Source organism: Sphaeramia orbicularis, chromosome 22, assembly GCF_902148855.1.
Source record: "Sphaeramia orbicularis chromosome 22, fSphaOr1.1, whole genome shotgun sequence".
NCBI classification, from domain to species: Eukaryota; Metazoa; Chordata; class Actinopteri; order Kurtiformes; family Apogonidae; genus Sphaeramia; species Sphaeramia orbicularis.
Window position 1 is genome coordinate 578885 of NC_043978.1, and position 22555 is coordinate 601439.

General features: G+C 39.6%; 2 pseudogenes; both read right to left on the reverse strand.

The window, feature by feature from the left end:
• Positions 1-8207: 8207 nt before the first annotated feature.
• Positions 8208-8286, reverse strand: LOC115414460 (uncharacterized; annotated as a pseudogene).
• A 1622-nt stretch (positions 8287-9908) lies between these two features.
• On the reverse strand, positions 9909-10061 carry LOC115414433 (uncharacterized; annotated as a pseudogene).
• Between the last annotated feature and the right edge of the window lie 12494 nt (positions 10062-22555).

Genomic DNA, 22555 nt, shown 5'->3' on the forward strand with positions numbered 1-22555 from the left:
AAATCCCATTACACACAGCAGACACGAACACCATGATGTCACCACCACCTAGCCGGTTTGGATTACTAAATGCACGTTCCATTGCCAATAAATCCTTCTCCCTAAATGAGCTTTTTACCAACAGGAACTTGGATGCATTATTCCTGACGCAGACGTGGCAAAGGGATGGGGAGTTCATTCATTTAAATGAGCTGTGCCCTCCTGGCTGCTCTGCTGTTGGTCAGCCCCGCCCCTGTCGCCGGGGCGGTGGCCTTGCTGTAGTGCACCAAGACAAATACATATGCAGAGGGATGAGCACCGATGACTTTCACTCATCTGAGTCACAAATGATCAAGATTGGCTCGTCCAGTGTGTTTTACTGTTTCTTAATCTCCCGTCCCCCTGGCCCTGCTGGTGCCTTCTTAAGCGATTTCAGTGATTTCCTTACATCAATAATAAAACTGGAGAAGGTTTTAATTCTTGGGGATTTCAATCTGCACATCGACAATGACTCATCCAGCCCAGCAATGGAACTTTTAGCCATGACTGACACTTTTAACCTCAAACAACATGTATCTGGCCCCACCCACAAGAAAGGCCACACCCTGGACCTGGTTTTCTCACTGGGCTTACACGTCACAAATGTGTGTGTTGAGGATGTCCACTTGAGTGATCATTGTGGTGTGTTTTTTGACTTATGTGTGCCTCTTGAGCCCAAGCCTGCACCTAGAAGGGCCAAGAGGAGGATTATTACAGAGTCCACAGCCCAGGATTTCCGTGCCCTGTTTAACCCTAGTCTTCTTAATGAGTGTCCCGATGTTGATGAGTTCACCCAGTGCTTTGCCACACACTGCAGCTCTATTCTTGACCAGGTGGCTCCCGTGAAAACTAATGTCACTCGTAAGTGGTCTTGTCCCTGGATAAATGAAAACATCTTAAACCTAAGGAGAACTTGTCACAAAACTGAGCGTCTTTGGAAATCAACCCAGTTGGAAGTACACAGGTTACATCTGAAAGATCTCATAACCTCCTTAAATAAAAGGATTAAGGAGGCAAGATCCAGCTACTTCCACAAACTTATAGCCACAAACAAGAAAAACCCCAAAGTAATCTGTGACACAGTCCAGTCCAGTGTGTCCCCTGCTGCCCCCCCCTGTGCTCTGTAAAGCTGACAGCAGTGACTTCCTAAACTTCTTCACAGACAAGATCAGGGATATTAAACACAATATCCCACCACCCTCTGGCCGTCTGACCCGAGCCGATCCCCCTCTGCAAACCTGGTCCTCTTTCGACCCTGTGACACTGGAGGACATCTCAGCACTTTTATCCAAAACAAAACCCTCCTCCAACTCTGCAGACCTCCTCCCCCATAAGCTCCTTGTCGGTGTCTTTGACACTATTGGACCATGGGTCACAAAGTTTTTTAACCTGTCGCTCACAACTGGTTTGTTTCCCAGCTCCTTCAAACAGGCCATCATAGAACCTAAACTAAAGAAAACCACACTGGACCCCACAGACTTCAAAAGCTCCAGGCCCATTTCAAAGCTCCCCCTATTGGCCAAAATCCTTGAGAAAGCAGTGTCTAAACAACTGACAGCTTTTCTGGAGACACACCAGATCTATGACACTTTTCAGTCTGGGTTTAGACAACGCCACTCAACAGAAACCGCACTATTAAAAGTGTCTAGTGACATCCTGATGGAGGCCGACTGGGAAATCCACGGTCTTGGTCCTGCTAGATCTGTCCTCGGCCTTTGACACAGTGGACCATACCATAATGATTGAGAGACTGAGGGACCTGGTAGGGATGTCAGGTCCTGTGCTAGACTGGTTCTCCTCTTACCTGACCGGCAGAAGCTTCACTGTGTCAATAAACAACTTCCAATCTGACTCAGCGGATCTACTGTGTGGTGTGCCCCAAGGCTCTGTCCTGGGACCAGTCCTATTCTTACTCTGTCCTCCCACTTGGCCACATTATCCAACAGTACAGTGATGTCTCCTATCATCTATTCACAGATGACATCCAGATGTACTGCTCCTTTAACTCCTCTGAGCCCCACAAACTGAGTTCCTTAATCATCTGCTTGTCAGAGCTGAAGCAGTGGCTAAATGAGAACAGCCTCCAGCTGAACTCCAGTCAAACACAGACCCTCATCATTGCCCCGGATAGTGCAATCCCAGGGATCAAACATCACCTTGGAGACCTGAGTTCCTCGGTAAAGACAAAACTGAGGAATCTGGGTGTCATCTTTGACCAGGACATGTCTTTAGAATTCTACTCCAAACACCTAGTCAAAAACTGTTTCTTCCAACTCCACAACATCTCCAAACTCAGATCTGTGGTGTCCATCAATGAGCTCGAGATGATCATTCACGCTTTCGTATCTTCTCGCTTAGACTACTGCAACAGCCTGTTTACATGCTTAAACAGAAGGAGCTGGCCCGTCTACAGTTTGTCCAGAACTCTGCTGCCAGGCTCCTGACCCGCACAAACAGGAGAACCCACATCACTCCCATCCTTAAATCTCTCCACTGGCTCCTGTTCTATATCGTCTTCATTTCAAAATTCTTGTGCTACCTTTCCGGGCCCTACATGGCCAGGCCCCTGCATACATTGCTTCCCTGATCCAGCCCTACAGCTCGACTCGTAGCCTGAGGTCTTCAGGACAGCACCTGCTGATGGTTCCACGGACCTGTTTTAGCACACGCGGTGACAGGTCTTTTAAAGCTGTGGCACCACGTCTATGGAATGACCTGCCTCTACACCTACGGTCCATGGACTCTGTACAGAGCTTTAAGAAACACCTCCAAACCCTCCTGTTCAAAAAGGCTTTTTAGTTTCTCACCTGACCCAGGACCACCACAGACTGATTACACTCTATGTATTCATCATGAAGTACTCCATGTGTCCACCCCCACCTCCCCCTCTTCCCCAGTCTCTCTAAATCTCTGTTGCTCTCTCTTTCTCCTCCTTTACTCTCTCTCTTTAACCCCAACTGGTCAAGGCAGACAGCCATCCTCCAGGAGTCTGGGTCTGCTCCAGGTTTCTGCTGTTAAAGGGAACTTTTTCCTTCCACTGTCACCAATCACAAGTGTTTGCTCCTGGAGGATTCTGTTGGGTCTGTAAACTTAATTTGATTCTGATTTGAATTGATAAGCACTTTGTGACTCTGTCTGTGAAAAGTGCTCTATAAGTAAAATTTACTTACTTACTTACCTTTTTTATACAGCAGCGATATCAGCCCTTCACACATACTTTCACTCATAACACCACATGTGTAGATCTCATTAAAGACCTCTAACAGATGGGGTCCTATCAAGTCCCAAAAAGTCATAAAATTCTTTAGTGAGTCCATCTATACCCGGCACTTTTTCATCCTTCATATGTTTCAAAGCAAAATGTAATTCTTCTATATTTAAATCCTTTTCTAAGTTCTCTTTTAAATCTTCAGGTATTTGTTTATCAAGACAATCTAAAAATATACTTCCCTGGTTATGATCCACATCTTCAGTTTGAAAAAGTTTGGCATAATGTGATACAGACAAATCCAGTAACCCCTCAGGGTCTTTAACTACCGTACCATCCTCTTTTGTTAAGGCCTGAATTGTTCTTGTTTGTCGATGAGTTTGTGCTTTTTTAAAGAAAAAGGATGAACATTTCTCATGGTTTTCAAACTGCTCTCTTTGTTGTTTAAAAGTAAAACTCCTGGCGTTCTGCTCCAGTAACTCTCGCTGCTGTTGTTGCAAAATAGAGAGACGGTCCTTATCAAAAGTACTTCCTGTCATATTATATTGAACATATATTTTCTGAATTTGTCATCATAAATTATACAGTTTTATACTTCCTTTTAGCTCTCTGTTTGCAATAATACATTATGGGGTGTTTCAAGAATACTTGTAATTTTGGAAAAACTCCTTGTACCCATGGTGAATCTCAGAAATGTACAGTAATAGACATGTTCTGAACTGTTTACCTGGTGTGTTGGACATTGTCTACAATGTGCACACCTGAAAATTCGGTCAGTAATCCCTACATTTCCCTCTTCAACTCCATTTGTGTCCTGTACATAACCCGTTTTTGCCAGTTTTGTGTCAACCAAAGGGTAATCACAATGTTCAACCCTTTGCCCTGTTTAAAAAGCCAAACAACTGCTTACATATTGAATGATTTTCAATACTCTATGATATTGCCTCAGTGATAGAACAATTTAGGTCTACATTGTATGGATCTTAACATAATGACAGCAGTTTTTCAAAAACCTGTTTTCGTGACCGCTGCTCAGGTTTTTTGACCCTCTAAATTCTTTGTCCCTCAGGTGATAAGAAATAGAGGCTTTTATGGGTTTTTATGTCAGTTTCATTCAATACTCATCTGTTATCGAGAATAACTAGTTCAGCCATCAAGGAACCAACTTGTTTGTGATTGGTGGGCCTCTGTTGAGGATGTTTTCACCTGTCCCGTACATTACCAAAATTTTCACTTAATTTCAAAGTGATATCTTGAAATAAAAACAGAGAGGCAAGGCCAAAAAATACATCAGTTACAGTCCTTTACCACAGAGGAAGGTAAAGAACCACATGTGAAACTTGTCATCTTAGAACTAGGCCAGTAGTAAGTGTTGAAACACTGCACGTCAGGAATGTCCCGTACAGAAGCAGTTCAGTGTGGAACATGCCTTTTCCATCCAAGCAGGGTTTGAGATTGACTTCATAGTTTATGCCAAATACTCTTCCTACTGATGAAGACTGACCAAAATATCACTGTAAAGAAGGAATTTAGGAAGCCCATGCTGGAAATACCTTTCTGCACATCTCCAAAATCTGACAGTGCAAGAAAAAACCCTAAACTGGCCATGTCCCATACATAACCACGCTTCAAATGTTCATATCTTTTGAATACTAGAGCAACTATATTTCACTGGAAGAATGTGTTTAGTTAATCTTCACAAGAAGAAATCATTAGCACAAAGAACAATTCAGTGATCCTTATCCATCTTTAAAAAGAGTGTCCCGTGCATAACTTTTTGCCAGTGTGAGTTATTTACGGGACACCTTAATATATTTAAGCTAATCTTGACATTCTGATTTGAACTGATGGCCTTGATGGGCATCTCATGACCCATCTCATTGGTGTAGACCCAGTTTTACCCAGGATGTGTGGAATATAATTGATGTTTAAAGCTTCATATCCATGGTACCTGAAAAGTGGATTGTTTTAGCTGGGAATTTCACATCATGCATAGAAAAAAAAAAAAAAAAAAAAACTTTTTTCACTTCTTTTCTCTGACTAGAACATAACCCTAACCTAACCCTACATTTCAGGTATTTGGTGTGATGGTCAGAGTACGAAAACTGAACCCACATGCAAGACCCAGAGACAGACGTAAAAGTTCAGTGTTTATTTAACACAAAGTTAACTGACAGTTCTCTGATAGTGATATTAGACAGAATCTTGAAGACACAGAGGCCTGGGTTCTTCTCAGGGTTAGTGAAGTGGACCGGAGACAGAACCACACAGTCCGGACCGGTAAAACGCGTCAGGAGTCCGACTAGGGGAAAGCAGAGGTAAGTCAGTAGCAGAACCAGGTCATACACAGGGAGGCAGACGGAAAGGCAACAGGACATAGGGAACAGGCTAGCTCACGTACCGTGAAACAGGCGAGTAGGTTGAACACATGAAGAGTCATTGGAGGCAGAAGCACAGACAAGGGTTAGGCAAAAAAAGGCAGGAGTCAGAGAAGGCAAACCGGGTCAAAAACAGGCAGACAGACAGGATCCAAAAACGCTGGTAAGTATAGGCATGGAGGCAAATACGAACTGGCAACGAACAGGGGAAAACACAGGGCTTAAATACACAAGAGGGAGGGCAGACAATGAGACAGAGGTGGAACAAATCAGGGCGGGGACAGGTAATCAACACAGGTGACACAGATTAGGGACAGGAAGCAAAGACACCAGACATGACACATGAGGAGAATTTAACAAAATAAAACAGGAAATGACAGACAAGAGTAACAAGACAGACAAAACCAGACTAACGTCTGGTAGCAGATGTGACATTTGGAAGTTTGTTCTTTAGTTACTGTTGACACTTTGTCATGTTTTTCTGTTTCATACAAATGATACAACCCCCTTTCCACCATGCAATAGCAAATGACATTTACAAAGCATGGTTTAATCGTGTTTTACCCATTTCAGGAAGTAACAAGTTCAAAATGATGATCATGGAGGCAAAACAAACAAGTGTCCCAAACGTAACCTCCATGTCCCGTACATAACCCCTACTGTACACTCTGAATTTTTGAACATTCTCAGCCTTGATGGAAGACCAGTGATTCATGCCCTTAGTTTTACAGTGTTCCATGTCTACTCATTGTAAAGGAGCTGTTTGGTGGCATTAGCTGGTGATTTGGGGAAATGAGGACAAATGGAACCGTATCCTGAAAATCCTATTGGACGTTAAGAATGCACCAGGTTCAAAAACACACTACACTAAAATCCATTCAGATTGATTTAAAGTACCTCAGCTCACTTATGCTTGGGCAAACCTGTCAACTGGAGCCCATTTTCTTGATGAGAATTACATTTTTATCATCATTCACCTTATTTTTGTTGTGTGTGTCCTGTACATAACCACAGTGTTGTCATGGTTTTCTAATTGCTGTTATTTCATAATAAAGCATAGTATTTGAAAACGGTTTTCAGTTTTTTCTTCCTTAGGTTCCTCTCTTAGGGATCAGCTGAGTTTTGAGCAATTTCACCATGGTAAAAATTTTGGCCCTCTGGTTGACAAAAGTTGCGAGTATTCTTGAAACACCCCTTATATATTTTTTAATACGCATCTTTGTATCGTCCCACCAAACCCTCAACGTACCATACATGTATTTTAGTTTTACACAATGCTCAAAAAATATCCAAAAGTTATCTCTGAAACCTTTCTCTGTAAGTATTCCATTGTTTATTTTCCAATATCCTTTTCCATATGTTGGAGCATTTAACATAAATGTTATTCAAAGTAAATTATTGTCTGAATAGAATTTTGGGAAAACCTCAGCTGAAATAATTTTTGTACTCACTGATGTAAAGACGTAGTCTATTCTGCTGCGTATCCCTCCACTGTTACCCCAAGTAAAACCTGGATCATGTTGGTGAACTGCTTTAAATGCATCCTTGAGATTGAATTTTTGTATAAAGGATTTCAGAGGTAATCCATTGGTACCTTTATCGAGAGCTGAGTTAAAGTCGCCTGCAATAATAACAGTCCTGTTTGTCATAAACCACGGATCCAAATTTTCTAACAGTTCTCTGCGTAATACAGATTCAGTGAGAGCGTACACATTTATTATTCTTAAATTATTATCATTCCAGTTTAAATCAACAACTAATATTTTACCTTGAAAAGCAGAAAAACTGCCTACAATGTGCATTTTTTTATTACCACACAACAAACCCACACCTGAGGAGTGCACCCCACCTACGCTCCATCTAAAGTCCCCTTTAAACCATTCCTTACAAAACTTACATATGTCTGTATCATCCTTCAGATGAACTTCTTATAATAAACAAATATGAAAACTTAAAGTGGACAGATGGGAAAATACTGTGGCCCTCTTATCCCTATTCTGTAAACCCTGGATGTTCAGGGTACAAATTTTAAAGTCCATGTAATAAAATTTTAGGTATAAAAATAAGAGAAAGGAAAGAAAATATGACTTAATTTAAATAAATCCCAATGAAAGAAATTAATCCTAAAAGAAGGAGGGGTACTCAGAATGTATCAATGGTCTGAAAATAATGCTCCAAACTTAACACTTCTACAGTGAAAGTACATTTCCAGAGTTTTACTTGCCTGTCTCTTCCTGGGCAGGAACACCGTGGACGTCAAAAGGAGTCTGACAAAACAGGTCACTGAAAGAAAGTATTTGTACCTCCTCAGTCTGACTGTCAGACACCAAAGAGACTCCACTGGGTGGAGCCACTGGCTCCTCTCCAGGGGAGGAGTCTGCACTGGGGGGGGGGAGCTCCAACTCCACCTCAGGGGGTTGTGGGGTGACAATGACATCACTAGGGGGGGCCCTGGACACGTCTCCAGCAGGAACTCCGCTGGCTGGAATCTCAGCGCTGTTTCCAAATGGTGGTGGAACACTGGTGTTATGCTCCGCCTCCTCTACCAGGGGTGCGCAGCGGCTGCTGATCTGGACCGGCTCTGTGAACCCATCTTGGGGAGATGAAGGTGGGCTGATGAGTCGTCTTTTCTGATAAGAACAGACACTACACCTGATCTTAGCCAAAAGGCCGAGAAGCGATGCGGAGAGGAGGTGGATCAGCGCAGCTCATTGTCCTCGGAGTAATTCTCAGTCACAGGTTAACGGAGTGAAACAAAGGGTTAAAGGTGGACGTTTGGGTCTTTAAGGGTTAAAGGTGGACGTTTGGGTCTTTAAGGGTTAAAGGTGGACATCTGGGTCTTTAAGGGTTAAAGGTGGACGTCTGGGTCTTTAAGGGTTAAAGGTGGACATCTGGGTCTTTAAGGGTTAAAGGTGGACGTCTGGGTCTTTAAGGGTTAAAGGTGGATGTCTGGGTCTTTAAGGGTTAAAGGCGGACGTTTGGGTCTTTAAGGGTTAAAGGTGGATGTCTGGGTCTTTAAGGGTTAAAGGTGGACGTCTGGGTCTTTAAGGGTTAAAGGTGGACGTCTGGGTCTGTAAGGGTTAAAGGTGGACGTTTGGGTCTTTAAGGGTTAAAGGTGGACGTCTGGGTCTTTAAGGGTTAAAGGTGGACGTCTGGGTCTTTAAGGGTTAAAGGCGGACGTATGGGTCTTTAAGGGTTAAAGGAGGACGTCTGGGTCTTTAAGGGTTAAAGGTGGACGTCTGGGTCTTTAAGGGTTAAAGGTGGACGTCTGGGTCTTTAAGGGTTAAAGGCGGACGTTTGGGTCTTTAAGGGTTAAAGGCGGACGTCTGGGTCTTTAAGGGTTAAAGGTGGACGTCTGGGTCTTTAAGGGTTAAAGGTGGACGTCTGGGTCTTTAAGGGTTAAAGGTGGACGTCTGGGTCTTTAAGGGTTAAAGGTGGATGTCTGGGTCTTTAAGGGTTAAAGGCGGACGTTTGGGTCTTTAAGGGTTAAAGGTGGATGTCTGGGTCTTTAAGGGTTAAAGGTGGACGTCTGGGTCTTTAAGGGTTAAAGGTGGACGTCTGGGTCTGTAAGGGTTAAAGGTGGACGTTTGGGTCTTTAAGGGTTAAAGGTGGACGTCTGGGTCTTTAAGGGTTAAAGGTGGACGTCTGGGTCTTTAAGGGTTAAAGGCGGACGTTTGGGTCTTTAAGGGTTAAAGGCGGACGTCTGGGTCTTTAAGGGTTAAAGGTGGACGTCTGGGTCTTTAAGGGTTAAAGGTGGACGTCTGGGTCTTTAAGGGTTAAAGGCGGACGTTTGGGTCTTTAAGGGTTAAAGGCGGACGTCTGGGTCTTTAAGGGTTAAAGGTGGACGTCTGGGTCTTTAAGGGTTAAAGGTGGACGTCTGGGTCTTTAAGGGTTAAAGGTGGACGTCTGGGTCTTTAAGGGTTAAAGGTGGATGTTTGGGTCTGTAAGGGTTAATTGTCCTGTTTCTACATCCAGATGACATCTATGTAATAAAGACAACAATGTAATGATACAGATTACTGATGAGTACTATTCCTCCTGTGGTCCTCTACTACATGTGAAACTGTATTTGGGTTCCATCACATCTGTTCTATGTACTCTGTTACTCAACTCTACATTATTACAGTGTACTATGAACCAACTCCACTGTACTGAATGGAACTGTGGTGCCCTCTGGTGGAGAACTAAGGTAATTGAAATCAGGCACAATTAATACTATGTTAAGTTTTCCATGTATTACAGTACTACACAAGTTCTAAGTTAACATAATTGAGCACAAGTTTCTCTTTCCTTCCACATATAATGAGGGGAGAACATGAATACAGTCCCCCCTATCAGATATTTATGCAGCTGAGATCCTCACATTTATGGATTGGCAGAGGTCAGACAGCTGCAGTGCAATGGTTGAACCTCTCCCTGGGTGAACCACCTTCTTGTCTCTCCTGCCAGATAAGTATGAGTCATGAGGCCCTTTCCCACCGCAGGAACTTTTGCAGGAACTTTCTGTATTACCCTGAACTTTCAAAGTTCCTGGTGCCTTTCCACTGAAAATTACCCTGGTAACTGACCCTCCCCCGGCCCCAAATTTACCCCGAAGAAGTTCCTGGTACAGAGGTAGTACTTTTCAGATGACCAGGAACTTTAAGGGCGGGGCTGTGTTCTGGAGAAGGCTGAGTGGTGGACTAGACTGACAGCGTTTCCACATTCTGTTCACCGCCAATATTTACTCATTTCATTTCCACCAGCTTTGGATTTTGATCATTCGTAAAATGGACCAAAAGAGAAGCTACAACAAGTGGGACGGACGACGAGGAAATTCAGACGGACTTTGAAACGCCGACACAAAATGAGCGAGTAAAAGCTGTCGGAGCCAAATATAAAACACAAGCCTAAAGAAATACGAGAAAAGAAGAAGAAACTTTTGCAGGATTAAAAGAAACTAAAGGAGCACAACGGTCGCAGTGGATCTGACTGTTGAACAAACCAATGGTCTGAATATCAGAAATATTCACTGTTAGTTTGGTTCATGCTGTAACAGTATCAGCAGAACATCAGCTGTTTAGACAACAATGAAGTCCAGTTAACCTGATGCTAATGCTAATGCTAACTGGTCAACAGTCTGACACTAAACCTAAACCACAGAACTGGATGCATTCATGTTGTCGCTGTGAGATGAACACTGGTTTATTCTGTATGTTTGTGGTTTCCACCTGAACTGGACCGGACGGACTCGCCTCTTTTTCTGAACCTGTGGCTCGTTTGTGTCCTGGTCCAACATCTACTGCTGTTTCCAACGGTTAGACAGGTCACATGTCACATCACACTGGTAGGAATCTGTCATCATGTGTTCTGTTTTTCATTTTAACATTTTTATTACTTTTCCTGTAGGAAAGCGAAAAAGGGACCAGGACCATGGAGTTCCAGACCGGCTGTCCTGGACCAGCTGGACCAGACCCTGGTCCAAAAGCCTGAACCTTTCACACGTGTTTATTTCCCTTTTAATCTCAAGGCACCTTTGTTTTGTTTCAGATTTTAATAAAAAAAAAATCTAACCTAATACTGTCTGTTCATTTACAAGGCATCAAAATATGAGTATCAGTACTTTTATCAGTAATCTGCAGTTGAATTAAATGTAGACATTTAAGTAAATGTGTCTGACTTTAGGTTGAACCTGGACTAAATCTGTAAAACAATAGAAATGAAACAGAACCATCCATCACACTGAAAGTTAGATGTGATTTAGTTTAAGGAATGAGAAGTTGAAAATACATGTTCTGCCATTTTTACATGTATATTACATGTATATATACTTAGATACATACAGTATATATACATACACACACACACACACACACACATATATATATATATATATATATATATATATATATATATATATATATATATATTAGTGGTGGGCAGTGATTACAATTTTTAATCGCAATTAATCATGTGGATTTCTGCGATTAATCGCATAGTTGTTGGGGTGGGGCATCAACAGCATGTATTTCCTTTCAGTGACATTTCAGACTGAAGAACTCCGGTGATAAAAAAAATAATTGCACATGTCAGTGCTTCCAAACACCTGTGTCCTTCTCACCCCCCGTTATCTGAAGACATTTAAAATAAAAATGTCCATGTAAAAAAACCACTACTTTTACCATGTTTATGTCCCCACCTGTGTATTTACAGTTGTGAGTGACTGACAGGAGTCTTAGTCCCACTAATCAGTACTAATACTAATAAGCCCAATAATATGTGATGTTCAGTTGTTCAAAGCAAGCAAAAGAGGCCCTGAAGTGGTCAGAATAAGTTGCACTACGTATGTTTTGTCCTTTCCGTGTTACCGTAGTCAGTTCGGACATAAGAATGAACTACAGACATGTTTCTCTCACGCTGTTTGTATGGCCCCAAAACGTTTGCCTGTGAGTATTTTATGTTCAGTTGTTGTCAGAATGAATAGTATCAATATCTCTGATGTGAACCTTTGTTGCTGAATAAAACGACGTAAATCTTAATTAAGCTGTAAATGCTAATCGTTAGCGTGTCTATGGATTTTCCCATTCAAGTTAGCATCGAGATAAATTGACTGCTAATACAACATTCACATCGTAAATAAGTAAAGGTTAGTTCAAAGACTGGCATATTCTACCTAAACACAACCAATGAATTTACATAAACTTAGCATGAGCCTGCATAAAGAATTAGCAACCCATCTGCGACTGCTAACATAAACGTATTAGCTTAGACATGTTAATAACACATTGTAATAAACACATCCAAAATAACGTCATAAACATGTTTCTAACGGCACGTTTGCATGTGAAATTATTTAGCAAACAACAGAATGATTGATACGTACAGGTGTTGAACTGCAGGAGTTAAACAAAGTTTGATTCAGCATTACTCGGAAAGTTCGCTCTTTTCTCCTCTCAGCTGCACGTACACACAGCACCAGCATGTGGACTGCCAAAATAAAAGCATGAGTTTCAAAATAAGAGTCTGTATGTATAAATCAACTAAGACTTGATTGAAAGGCAGAACAATAATAAAACGGCGTTAACGTGAGATAAAAAAAATTGTCGGCGTTATTTAATGAAGGCGTTAACGCAGTAATAATGCGTTAACTTGCCCAGCCCTAATATATATATATATATATATATATATATATATATATATATATACACAGGGTGGAGAAGCAAAATGTACACTGAACATTTAGTTGTTTTTTCTCAGCAGGCACTACGTCAGTTGTTTTGAACCCAAACATATACTGATGTCATAATCATACCTAACACTATTATCCATACCTTTTCAGAAACTTTTGCCCATATGATTAATCAGGAAAGCGAAATGTCAAAGAGTGTGTGATTTGCTGAATGCACTCGTCACACCAAAGGAGATTTCAAAAATAGTTGGAGTGTCCATAAGACTGTTTCTAATGGAAAGAAGAGAATGACTATGAGCAAAACTATTACCAGAAAGTCTGGAAGATACTATTAAAGAAGAATGGGAGACAGTTGGCACCCCAATATTTGAGGAACACTTGCACAGTTTCAGGAAGCGTGTGAAGGCAGTTATTGAGAAAGAAGGAGGACACATAGAATAAAACATTTTCTATTATGGACATTTCTTGTGGCAAATAAATTCTCATGACTTTTAGTAAACTAATTGGTCATACACTGTCTTTCAATCCCTGCCTCAAAATATTGTACATTTTGCTTCCCACCCTGTATATATATATATATATATATATACATACATATATATATATATATATATATATATATATCTATATATACTATAAACTTCATCCAATAACAACATGTGCTACAGAAGCAGATGCACAGCTTCAGTTTCATGGTTTTCTCGGTGGAACTGTGAGCTCCGTCTGCTCGGTTCAAAACATTCAAACAGTCTTTTTACTCGGATACTCCCACCCTCTGATTGAGACTCAACTCATCCTTCAACCTGAGCCAAATAAAACCACACCACACTGATTACAGATCTACTCCACATAATGCGCTGGTTTTCAGTTTAGTTCCAGACATTTGTCAAACTGGAGCTTTTACAGCACATCATGTTAGCGGCACAACTGTTTCCACATCTGGTTCAGGAAACCAGGTTTAATAGAGTAAAGGGATGTCTGTTCCAAAAAAAAAAGAAAGAAAGAAAAAAGAAGGGCTGTCCGTACTGAAATCAATCAATCAATCAGTTCCTTGTCTCAATGTGACCTCCATCTGTGGAACACCACTGACTGCTCTGGTTCTTATTCACATATTATTATCATTTATTTAAAACCCAACGCCCATATTTTCCATCCAACTGAATAAGATTCAATGGTGTCAATTAAATTACATGTATTTCTGTCCATGAGTATTCCAAATAAAGGATTAGACTTAATTCAGTTCCTCAAACTCACCTGAGGCAGGGTGGACTAACTGTTCGTGTTCATTGTGCATATCTGTGTCTTCTTCTTCAGAAAAAACTTAGCCGTTATCATTAATTATGGTCGTTTGTTTTTGACAAAACTAAGTTGTTCCTAACAACTAGTGACAAGGACAAATAAACTATAACAGTTATCTTAATCAGCTGTAAGTCTGAGCTAAAAAGAGTCAACTGGCTAGCATAGCAGACAAACTTTTAAGCTAACATTAGCAAAAAAAGACCCAACGAACCAGGAAGGATGTAAAGTCCACAGCTAGCAAACAAACAGTTTATAACACATGTTCAACGCAAAGAAACACGCCAAAAAACAATGTGACCTGTACGATTCATCCCAAGCAGGTGCGTTAGCGGTTGATGAGCCAGTGATAAGTGCGTCACTTCACCTTTAACCTACGGTGTACAAACTAAGAAACGGTTACAAAGCTCTTTATAATTCTAACTTATCACTACCTGAACTGGAAGAATTTTAGTTCTTTAGGTGAAATCAAGGTAATTACAGAAGATGATAAAGCAATCTGTGATTCTCCAATTACTATTTCAGAACCAGGGATGCTATTAAAAACTGAAATTAAACAAATCCCCTGGAGTGGAGGTTTAACCTCTGAATTTTATGAACTGTTTTCAGAAGAACTTGCTCCTTTTTTGCCTTAATGTCTGTATTAAAAGTTTTTACATGAAGTTTTTCCACCCTCTTTATGCCAAGGTTTAATTACCTTAATCCCTAAGCTGCAAAAACAGATCTGATTGTTAGATAATTGGTGTTCTATCTCATTATCTGAACAATGATTATAAAATTATTGCATTATGCTTAGCTAACAAATTTTTAAAAAGTTATAAATGGTATAACTGAGAGTCTCAAAATGGCTTATGTCCAGGTAGATACATTATTGATAATATAAGACTTATTCTGGATGTCTTGGACTAGTCAGATTTAATACAAGATAAAAGTTTCCTTCTTTTCTGGACTTCGTAAGGCTTTTGATTCTATAGAGCATCAATTTATTTTAAAGCTCTTGATTTATTGGTTTTGGTGAACATTTTAAAAAATCAGCTGCCCCTTATATGCTCTGTGAACAGCTCAGCCAAATGACCCCATGGTACTACTAGAAGATTTAGAATGGAACAGGGGATCCGTCAGGGATGTTCCCGTCTCCTCTTACTTATTTCTACTTCCTGTGCAAATTCCAGCCAATTATATTAACAGTTCCTTAAAAGGAATCACCATAACAGGAAGAGTAATCTCTTTGACTCAGCTTGCAGATGATACAACTCTTTTTCTACAGGATTGAGCTCAAATTGATATTACAATTAAACTTGTAGACACATTCTCAGTTGCATCTGGTTTAAAAACTTACTTGTCCAAGTGGGATCTGTTTCCAGTCAAGCAGTCTGCAATGATGTACAAATGTGAGGAATCCCAGTGAAAAGTAAAGTTAAATACCTTGGTGTTATTATTGTTAAAGATAAACTGTCAAGAATGAATGAGAATTTAGTTCCATTAATTTCCTTAATTCAGCAGAAACTTAATTTATGAAGTCAAAGAGATTCAACACTAACTGGTAGAGTCCTGTTCTCCACAGCTGAAGGCTTATCGAAGCTTGTATATGCTAGCTCTGCACTGGAGGTCTCAAAGGGATATTTGTACCAAAATTGACAAAATTTTATTTGACTTCATCTGGAAAAAAAAAAAAGTCATCTCATTGGAAAAACTGTAATGATAAACAAGCTGAGTAATGGTGGGTTCAATGTCCTAGATTTTCATACTCTGCACTCCACATTCCAGATTAAATGGGTCAAAAGGTCCTTAACACACCAAATTCACTGTGGAACTTTATTTCTACATATGTATTTGAGGCTTTAGGACAGTGGTTCTTAACCTGGGTTCGATCGAACCCTAGGGGTTCGGTGAGTCAGTCTCAGGGGTTCGGCGGAGGTCAACACACACACTCGACTCATTAGTCAGGTGTGTGTGTCGGGCTAGGTCCGTGTATGTAAACAAACGGCTTCTGAGACTCTTTCTCTGACTGACATCCAATATACGCGGTGTATTGTTGTTGCTTATAGCACTACAACACATCCGGAAGTGTTTATAATCTGTTCCACTCGTCTGACGATGAATTATTTGAGTATTTTCCACATCGTTGTTATGACTTTCGCTACTTCCTGTTAACCACGGAGGCAGCCATGTGTAGCGTTTGTTTACATTTTTCGGTCACCCGCACTGGTCAGTTACAATCATGTGACGACCGACGCACCGTCGCAGATGGAGAAATCGTATTACGCTAAAGCCGAGCTAGTGCCGTAATAAAACAACGATCACAAAAATACTGAAGGAGTATAATGAGAACTTTTTTTTTGATACACTACATGCAATTATCTTTTTTTATGTCAAAATTGCGTGGTTCAGAAAGTTCGGAGCGAGATGGAACGAAACCCGGGTTTACCTGACGGCCTACACATACACATACACAACAGCAGAAGTCACACTGATTTGCAGTAAATATTCATTATTATTGTAGCCTGATGGAAATTAGGTGATGGGTGTGTGTTAAAATGTTAAAAATGATAAATAGCATAAATACAATAAGTTCATTATTGGAATACATAAGGTTAAAAATTAAAACCATTTCAGTGTGGTAGTATTAAAAAGGTCATGTCTTTGTGAAAAGGTATGGAATTTGTTGTAAGTTCATGCACTGTATTGGTTTTGTTCTTTGAACACAGTGATGTTAATGCACAGTTCATTTTGTGCACCAGTAAAACATATGCCTGTGTCTTGAATTTGAAAAAAAATCATATTGTATTTTTTAATAAAGAAGGGTTGGGTGAATGCACATATGAAACTGGTGGGGTTCAGCACCTCCAACAAGGTTAAGAACCACTGCTTTAGGAGGATGTAACTTTGTATTCAGATGTAACTACAATATAGAAAAGCTTCCTGTTAAACTTTCTAATGTTCATAAACAGTTCCTTTTATGTTGGTCCTTGGTATAGAAGCAGAACTTTTCCCCTCACAAATGTTTTATATGGAATAACCAGAATGTATGTTTCAAACATAAGTCATTGTTTTTGAAGAATTGGGTTGATAATGGAATACTACTTACCTGTCAGCTGTTAACAAGGAAGGTCAGTTATTTACTTATAGTGAATTTTTGTTAGAATATAAAATTCCGGGACTCCTTAGAGAATCTGCCGTTCGTGTTTGATTCTATCCCTTCAGGTTTAAAAACTTTGCTGTCTCTAATATTAGGCCTTCAACAACCATTAGCCCTCAAATTGTTCAATCAGAATTATACACAGGAAATTTACATCCATTCTTGAGTTAAAAAAAACTAGTAATAATGCATTACAGACATGATTCAAATTAATTAATTAATTAATCTGTAAGCCATCTTCCTCTTTTTTTTGAGTAATTTAATTATCTGAGGTGGAATGGGAAAAGGTCTGGTTATTACCAAGGAAGTGTTTTATTTCAAATAAAGTGACAGAGGTGTCTTTAAAACTGTTTCCATAGGTGTTATCCAGTTAATTCAGCTCTGATTAAGTAGAAGATCAGTGTCCACCCTTTTTGCTCATTTTGTCATAAATTCAGATGAAACATAAACTCATTTGTTTTGGAAATGTGCCTTTTGTCAAATATTTTGGTGTGATATCAGTGTTTATTCAATAGAAAGCTGGATATTTCTTTAACTTCAAAATTGAAGATATTTATTTGGTGTCTTTATTACTGATTTGCCTGCTCAGAAATTGTTTATTCGTAATCTCATTTCCTTATTAGCTAAATTTCATATACATACAAGCAAATCTGCCAATCAAAACCCCAGCTCTGTGGTCTTTAAATCTTGTTTGAAATCCTTTCTAGAACACACTGACCTTTTGGACTAACCCTAAAGCTGTGAAGACTAAGCCTTATGTGACCAATTTAAGTTGTAATTTATTTATTTTTATTTTATTTTTTTATTTTATTATTATTATTTTATTTATTTATTGTTTGTTTGTTTGTTTGTTGTTTTTTTCTCTTCTTGTTTATTCCTTTACTTTTATTTTATTTAATTTACTTACCTGTTTACGTAATTGTATTTAATTTCTTTCTGCCTCACCTCAAGCATTGTGTTTTTTCTCCATGCATGTTCTGGTCTATGTGTATACGGTATTTTGTAAATGAAGTATGAAAAAAAAAAAAAAAGAACTGAGAAACAGAGGATGGAAGTGAAAGGACCGCCTTACTGGCCTCTGATTGGCTAGAAAGCCTCTGCTCCGTTTGGCTGTCACCTGTCCACTCAACCTGTCAGGCAGTAGATTGCGTCAGTCACCGCTGAGAACAGGTTAATAATAATAATAATAATAATATAATAATAATAATAATAATAATATTAAGAAGAAGAAGAATGACTTATATTTGTTATGTTATTTAGAGCATGTATTTGCAGAACACACACATGGTCCAAATCCCAAACAGATGCAGTGTTTTCAGACTCAATAATGGAAATCAAACCAGTTCATCTTCATTTGTAAACAACACAAACTACTGTTGGACCTGGGTCAAAGGTCACAGGTCCATATTTGGAGAATAACCCTGATGTTCAGTGACAGCTTCAGCGTGTCTTCTGTGTCCTCCACTGCTGTTGGAGGACTGTCTGCAGCTCCTGACAGAGAAGGTCCAGAAGCTCAGACCTGTTCCAGGGCCTGGACCCTCCATGTTCCTCCACAAGATTTCCAGTGGGTTCAGGTCTGGAGGTCGGACCGGACCTGACAGGTGTTACGCCCCGGCCTAGGGTTGTACCAGGGCGAACATAATACTGCTCTACTTTTGTCCGCTCCCAAGCACACGTCAGTCAAAAAACTAACGTTCACATATTATTTTTTTTGCAACTAAAGAAGGGTTAGAGGGAGGATTCGGCCTAAAACAACAAACTAAATATCTTCTTTACTGTTCAAAACTAAATGACCTAATCCAAAACTAACCTAAACTCCCGAACCAAAACAGGAGAAAAGGTGAAAATAAAAGAGCCGACCTCCCCCACCAGAAAAAGGATCAAATTTACAAATACTATTTACAACTATATAGAAAAATTGTGAATTAGCACACGAAACACACAAAGACTGACGATCACACACAGGAGCACACGGCTGAAGGCTGGCAGGAGGCGAGAGAGAGAGAGAGAGAGAGAGAGAGAGAGAGGAGAGAGAGAGAGAGAGAGAGAGAGAGAGAGAGAGAGAGAGAGAGAGAGAGAGAGAGGAGAGAGAGAAGGAGAACGACTAGAGAGAGAGATAGAGAGAGAGAGAGAACTGGAGAGCCAGGGCCATTTTAAAGGGGCCGGACAATCACACTCCACCAATCAGCTTCCTGCAAAACAAACACAAAAAGGGCACAGCACAACCCACTAAACACAAACATATATACATATATACACATAAACATTTATACGTAAATAAACAAATTATGACCCAGGTCATAACACCAGGTTCTGCGTCTGGTGGGTCCTTCAGCCACACCTTTATGGACCCAGCTGAGGGACAGGAGCGTTGTCCCTGACACAAGAACCAGTCTGACTCACAGTTTGGGACACTGGCAGAGCACAAGTCCAGTAGTTTTCCATAGTTACTTTTGGATTACAGTTACTTTTGTGGTACTAATAGTACTGTTTTAGCCGATTGGAAGAAGATAATGACGGACACAGTAGTGGTGTTTCTACTTCTGCTTCTGAAATAGACATGGACCAGCTGTTTATTCAGTAGAAGAAGGTGTGTTGGGTTGGAATTCAACAGACACTGGAACGGAATGGAATGGAATGAATGGAATACATACATACATATACATATACACACACACTAGTAGTACCAGCGGATATCCTACTAACAGCTGTTAGTACTACTAATATAAACCTGTCCCATCTGTGGAACTACAGAATAAACACTGTCCCAGCTGTAGTTCAGACGTTCACAGCACTCACAAACATTCTATACTGCATTCTTCTTAGTGAGCATTTTGATCGTATTTTCTACAGTGATGCAAAATGTACCAAAAACAAAATATACTGTTCTTCTTCTTCCAGTTATTGTGATTATGCTTATTCTTCTTATTAATTGTTGTTGGGCTGTTTGACTCCTGACCTGCACCATACTCTAAACACACCAGTAATCAACAGTACGTGTGGGTTCAAACCCAAACTGTGGATTCAGAGTTTCAGCGGGATTCTTTCTTTTTGCCGTTCTGTACGTGTGGTTCACTCAACTCTAAATTCATATTTAACGTAATATTTCATATTATCTGTGTCTTCAGTTGTACTAATGGAGATTCTATGATGCATATGATCAACAAGCAGGTGGATCAGTAAAGTCGTATCTTATTTATCTGAAAAACTCACAAGTACCTGGTCCAGCGGGTGTACCTTTAAATTTCTTACACAATTGCTATTTTCTAAACCTTTTTTCATTTATTTATGGTGATTTTTTATAGGGTCACACAAAATAAATACAAATGATTTTATTAGAAACTCAAACACTTTATTTTTCCTCATGCATTCAGTGAATTCAACAGCATGCATTAGAATCATGTCACGTTTCCGCTGCAGACGCAGTAACAGACTGAAGCCCAACGGACACGTCTGTGTGAAAACAGTCTCAGATGATGCAGTCGGTCACCGTGGAACTTCCCTGAACACATGAACACACTGATCCCGTCTGTTCTCCAGGATACTGCACATTAGTGGAATACTCGGATACTCAGTCTAAAGTCAGAGACGATCAGGTCTGAACAAAAGGCACAGACGACAACACTGACACAGTCTAAAAACAACTGCCCCGGGTGGACATCCCAGCAGCCACCTCTTCTCTTTGAACACAGGTGTCAAACATGTGGCCCGAGGTCCAAGTCCGGCCACCAAAGGGTCCAGTCCGGCCCACCAAAGGGTCAGTCCGGCCCTGGGGATGAATTGTCAAATGCAAAAATTACACTGAAGATATGAACAGTCCTTTTAGTTCAGGTTCCACATTCAGACCAGTTCAATCTAAAGTGGGTCAGACCAGTCAAATACCGCCATGATAACATATAATAATAATAACAACTCTCAATTTTCCTTTGTAAATATTTTCATGTATTTATACTAAAACAAAGTATAATTTCAGAAAAAAATGTGAATAACCTGAACAAAATAAGACAAACATGAAACGTCTTAAGAGGTTTTTTTTTTTTCAATTTTAACAATGTTCTGTCTGTTATTAAAGTGTTTGTGTGTTTGTAGATCCACTGTGACCTGTAAGTTATAATGTACATGTGTAAATGATAAACTGAGGCTGAATTTGGTTAAAATTAACCAGTAAAAGGTAATCAAAATAATCTATAGATAATGGTAACTCTACATTTTTCTCATTTTAGTGTAAAAAATGTAAAATTACATGGAAATGTTTTCATTTACAAACTATACTAAAAATACTAAAACTAAAAATGAATGACTTGAACAAATATGAACATGAAATATGTTAAAATAAACAAGTACAATTTGAACACTGTTCTGTCTGTTATTAAATGTTTTGTGTTTGTAGATCCACTGTGATCTGTAAGTTATAATGTACATGTGGAAATGATAAACTGAGACAGAATAGTGTTAAAATTACACAGATTTTTTCAGTTTGTTCATGTTATTCGCATCTTTTTGAAAAGACAGTTTGCAGATGTAAACCTTTCAAATGTAAATCAACTTTTTTTTTGCTTTAAAACACAGAAAAGTTGGAGTTGACATTATTTATATATAATTATTATTTCAAAATTCAGAGAGTGCGCACTACTAGGAAAAGTTTTAGCATATCTGTGCGGGATGTTAAAGTACGGAACAGACTGAGGAGGAGCACAAGGAATGTGCAAACAAGCCAATTCAAAAACACTTAGAAGAACAGGTTTTTCACAGATATAGGGATGAGGGTTATTAACTGTCACCATATGTTCACTGTTCATGTATATATTTCCTTCCTTGAGTTAGGTTAGTATTTGTTTATTTATTCGCCAGCACAAACTAAGAAAGGCATTGGTAAAAGAATATATGTGTATTTGTATGTGTGTATATGTATAAATGTATGTATGTGTAATATGGATGAATGAGTGTGTGTGTGTGAATAGATACATAAATATAGAGTAATGTAAAAGGAAGACGGACATATATTCTTAATAATATTGTAGGAACAGGGCGTGGGATTAAATAAGTTGCATTTCTTCCCACCCCTTTTCGGGTAAATGTAAATGGAACTATTGTGCTGTTCTTCTGTCTAAGGTTGTTATGATTCTTGATGTTTGTATTATTATGTATGTTTTGCTAGTGCATATATGTTAAATTTCATTGCATGTTCAGAATAAATCACTAAATCACATTAAATCACATCACATTATTGGACTGGTTCGGCCCACAGCAGATCAAATTAAGATGAATGTGGAACTGAACTAAATGAGTCTGACAGCCCTGGTTTAGAACAAACCCTGGAGGAGGAAAACCCTGGTTCTTGGTACCAG